A 5,333-nucleotide genomic window follows, 5' to 3' on the forward strand; every position below is an offset into this window, starting at 1 on the left:
ATTAGGAAATCCATTAACAAATATGTTGTCATAATAACAAAAAAGAAAATAATTATCATTTGTTAAAAAGTATTTGATTAAATTCCACACCCATTAAGCATTTAGGAACAGGGAAGTCTCAGAGGTCATGTGGGCCAGGGATGACCCCAAAGAGTAGGAGTGGGGGTGTGTGCAGGCCTAAGGGTCACCGCTAAGCACGCGGCCAGAATCCGGAGCAGGAGACTCAAGGATAGGCGCAGGCGCAATGGCGTCCAAAGAGGAATAATCAGTAAAAAAATCTCAACATAGAAAATGCTAGCCAGGAAAATGGAAGAAAGAATGAGAAGAAGCAAGTTGCTCATAAAGGAGAGTCCTCGGCCCTCCATTTGGAAGCTGGTGACTATTGTGTGCCTTGAGTAAATCCTAGGCAGTTCGGTGTTAGGCAGGCAATCCTGCAATGTAGGTGGGACGTGATTCAGAGACTTGCAGAGCCTCAGGCAAGGATGAGAGAAGAGAAAACGGAAAGGCTTGTGGAGGAGGTGAGACAGCTGATGCAAAAGCTGAGGGGAAAGTAATTCAGTCATAGCCCGCAGGCGATTAGCCCTGACTCTCCTTACCATGACCATCACGTTGTGTTTTGCCTGATGCCTTCAATCCTGATGTTTCCCCTGAAGTTATTAGGAAGACACACCTGGTTCCTAAACTTGCATGTTCTCCGTGTACCTCGTTGTAAACCTTTCAACGTTACATGTCTCTTGTGGGTCTCCTATAACCGGCTTCTAATTGAATGTTGTATTTTGACCCAGTCTGTAAGATTCTGTCGGCAGGGGAGTTTTACCTTATTGCATGGCAAGATGCTCATTATATATTGTGAAGTTCATAAAGCAGTTTAAAGAGGTCGGGGGGCGGGGGGAGAAAGGGCATCCGGGTGGCTCAGTGGTTAAGTGTCTACCTTCCGCTCAGGTCGTGATCCCGGGATCCTGAGATCGAGTCCTCCACTGGGCTCTTTGCTCTGCGGCGAGCCTGCTCCTCCCCCTGCTTGTGCTCTCTCTCTCAGACAAATAAGTAAAATCTTTTTTTTTTTTTAAGTGAATAAGAGAGAGAGAGAGAAAAGAGAAAAGAAAAGGGAATTTCTAAAAACTAGGACAGAAGGAAACTTCCCCGTTTGATAAAGACTATTTCCTGGAAATCTACAGCAGATCATTTTAAATTACAGTAATGGTCACGTTCACTTCTGCTAAACACTGCACTGGAGGTCCCAGTTAATGCCAAACGAAGTATAAATGTTGGAAAGTGACACAGATCTGTCAATATGTTCAAACAAAATGATTTTCTACCTAGAAGATACAAGTAAGTCAATTGATAAACTATTAGAAATAACAATAAAATCCAGTAATGTGGTGAAATAAAAAATCAACTTACAGAAATTAAGAGCTCCCTATACTCCAACAGTAATGGATTAGAAAAATGTCATAAATGATAAAGTGTACTCATGATAGCAATAAAAACCATATAACATCCCAGAACATCTGCTTTTTCTGGTCACCTATTAGGTCCCAATTACCTAATGCTGTGGTCAGTCTTATTTGATCTACCAGCAATATTTGACAAAGCATATCACTCCTTTCTTTTGGAAACATTTTCATCGCTTCACATCCAAAATACGTATATACTCATATCTTGGTTTTGCCAATATGTCATTGGCCAAAATTACGTATATTCACACACGCATGTATGTGTCTCTCTCTTTATATATACATATAAATTATATATATTATATATCTATATATATCATTCATATATGTAAATTTAACATACACTTTATATAATATAAATATAAATCATAAATTTTAATATAATTATAAAAATATATAAATTATAATGTGACAAATATAATATATATTATATATCCATATATATTATTTATATATATGTAAATATAACACATATCAGCCAACATCATTCATAAGACAAATGCTATTAACACATATATTGTAATATTTTATTCCTATAAATTTTGCCACTTGCAGTGTTTCCATGAATCCCCCAGGTGGCAGACAAATACAATTTCCACTTGATTAAACTAACTTGGTAAGAATATTACTTTCTTACTGCAAATCAATTAGGAATATTAATCAGAATTCTAGAATACAGGCCAAGTATACTTACCATATGATTATGGAACTAATTTCTGATAACTTACATTAGAAGTTCATTAGGAACACACATGGCAATTGTTAAATTGCTGAGCAATCATTGTAATTAGGCACTTTGGTGAATATATATTCTACCTGACCTACCATCTTAAATGTTTAGAAATGTATCTGCTGGGTATGAAAGGTAATATTGGTCCCTTGGGATCTGAAAAAAAATCAATTAAGCATCACTGATAATAAAGCAAAAGCTCTGTTAACCAACTAATTGGGTTTTTAAAAATTCTTTAGAGATTTCTACTATTCTTACTAATTTTAAACTCTTGTCAGTCAAAATTGTCCTAAAAGACTCGGTATTTGTTATACTTACCATAATTTACCCACTTGCTATATACATTAAGCGTACCCCACCTCCTCACACTCGCAGCTATATTTTTCTAATGTTCAGTCTGCTTCTGATGTTTTGATGCATTTTATAAAAAACGAGCATGAAAACAGCTAGCAGAGGGATGGGCTTTCAAAATAGTTTGAAGACTTGTGTGAAAAGGACACAAATATAACAGGCATTTTATTTTTTAAAGTATCATTAACACTACCAAGTAATGAATTCTCTATGTACATGATAAAAAAGACTGGAAAAACTATTGACTCATCTTGAATTGTTAATTAAACACATCTCTTATGTATTTCCTAAAATTAACCTGACTCTACTGCTGGCATTTAAAGTGATTAAAAAAGTAAAAAAAAAAAAAAAAAAGAGAGAGAGAGAGAGAGAAAGAGATAATCAGTTAAAAACCATCTGGGCATTGTTAAATTATATTCATTGTTCTAAATATTGAAAAAGCTTTCTTAAATTAGTCAAGAACTAGAACAACAATATTGGCAAAGACCGGGAGAGGAAAAAAAAAAAGCCAGTTATAATATCACCACTTTGAAAAACAGTTTTTATTTCACATAGTCCCTCTTTGTGTTCAATCATAGGCACACATTTTTCCTGTTGCAGAAAACATTTGGCATATACAATTTTGATTTCTGTGAAGAGCTATTTTTTTGTTTTTAAAAATGTGGGGCCAGAGGGTACGGGCTGGCTCAGCTGGTGGAGTGTGGGACTCTTGATCTCGGGGTTGTGGGTTCCAGCCCCACAGTGGGTGTACAGATTACTTAAAAATAAGATCTTTAAGAAAAAAATTGGGGGCTGATACTAACTAGTATGGCATAGACTTTATACTGTCTCCGATTGCCTTTTTTTTTTTCTTTCTAAGATTTCATTTATTCATCTGACAGAGAGAACGCAAGCAGGGGGAGCTGCAGGCAGAGGGAAAGGGAGAAGTAGGCTCTTGGCCAAGCAGGGAGCCCAGTGTGGGGCTGGGGCTCGATGTGGGGCTTGATGTGGAGCTCGATGTGGGGCTCAATCCCAGCACCCTGGAATCATGACCTGAGCCAAAGGCAGATGCTCAGCTGACTGAGCCACCAGGCACCCCTCCAATTGCCTTTTAAGAGACGCTAAACACTTTTGTCAGGGATGGGCCCCAAAGTCAGAATCTACCCTGTAGATAGACTCCCCACTGATGACTTAAGCAATCCATTTACACGTATCCTACTTGAAAGGTTGGAGAAAGAAGAGAGACGCCAGAAGAGAAAGAAAGATCATGTGGACTCCGGTGTAACCAGTCCTTGAACTGTCTCAGTTTTGAAATGGCTTAATAATTTTAAACCATACATGCCCTTACAGTTAACCCCCTTTTCCCTTAAGACGAATGAAAATCTGTTCTTTGTAACCTAGAGTGTGACCCGACCACATTTTGATAAATTATCGATTCGTGTCCTGTTTCCCCTTCTTATTCGGTTTCCTCACCTTTTATGGGAGCTTGTTCAGCAAATGATTCATTTGAAATAGAAATAATTTTTTAAAAACAGATTTTGCCAACTTCTCTGAAAACAACTTGATATTGCATAAAAAAAATTTAGAACTTGGCTTCCACAGTTTCATTATTATCCTCGATCCTGAAAATTGTATAAAAGATGTATTCATTTTCTGGGAGAAAAATCCACAATCTCCATAAATTTACGTTATCTAAAATGCCATGTTTTCGGGACATGAATTTGGCCCACAAAAGACTCTCAGTAAAACATGTATGCCTCATAATCTTTGGTGAAATAAAATTCTGCACAATAGTACAATTCTACCACTATACTCTGTGGGGTGCTTTTCATCCAAAGACTCTTCTAAATTCCTTTTATGAGGCAACACATACTTTCGACTCTATGATGGTCATTTCATTGTTTACTGGTAATAGTACACAGAAGGATGGAATGTGCTATCCCTGGCACGAAGAGTTCTGCTGGACGTTTAGAGAGAATAAAATGTCTCCATACTTCAGTGACTACAGAGAAAACACTTGTGGAAAAGAGCAAAGTTCCAAGAAGTATATATTTATTATCTCTGTGCTGGTTAGCTGGAACTCTTCGTCAATGAGATCATGGTTTTAATCCTAATGTGGCTCATTTGTCTTTCCTAGCGCCCTTCATCATAGCATGCATCCGTAGCCCCAGCCAACTGCTTGACAATGGCTCTTCTCGGTCCAAAGGGGGGCCTGTTAAAAGAATAAAATAATCTGTGCAACTCCACCACTATACTTGAAGAAATAATTTAAAATGCTTGTCCAACTGACAGTGGATTGATAGTTATTATTTCATCTAGACACTTAGCTGTACTATAAAAAGTCACTGCCTATAGATACACAAACAATTTCTTTTTTTTAATTTTTTTAAAGATTTTTTAAAATTTATTTATGAGATAGAGACATCCAGCGAGAGAGGGAACACAAGCAGGGGGAGTGGGAGAGGAAGAAGCAGGCTCACATCAGAGGAGCCTGATGTGGGGCTCGATCCCATAACGCCGGGATCACGCCCTGAGCTGAAGGCAGACGCTTAACCGCTGTGCCACCCAGGCGCCCCTACACAAACAATTTCTAAATGATCTAGACGAACAATTAATTGATTCTGCACAACAGAATATATAAATGTTTATATATATTTATATATAAACTACAAGTATAAATAAATATAAATATATTTATATATTTTATATATATATATACATATATATATATAAAATTCTGCACAATACCCAGAAGTGGAATTGATGGATCCTATGGTAGTTCCATTTTTAATTTTTTTGAACCTTGATACCGTTTTCCG

At 37.1% G+C, this 5,333-nt stretch overlaps 1 pseudogene; it reads left to right on the forward strand.

Annotated features, from left to right (window-relative positions):
- The first annotated feature begins 244 nt into the window (after positions 1-244).
- Positions 245-872, forward strand: LOC148107853 (protein BEX1-like; annotated as a pseudogene).
- Positions 873-5,333: the final 4,461 nt, after the last annotated feature.

This window comes from Ursus americanus, chromosome 24 (assembly GCF_024610735.1).
Source record: "Ursus americanus isolate L20-20 chromosome 24, mUrsAme1.1.p, whole genome shotgun sequence".
Classification (NCBI taxonomy): Eukaryota; Metazoa; Chordata; class Mammalia; order Carnivora; family Ursidae; genus Ursus; species Ursus americanus.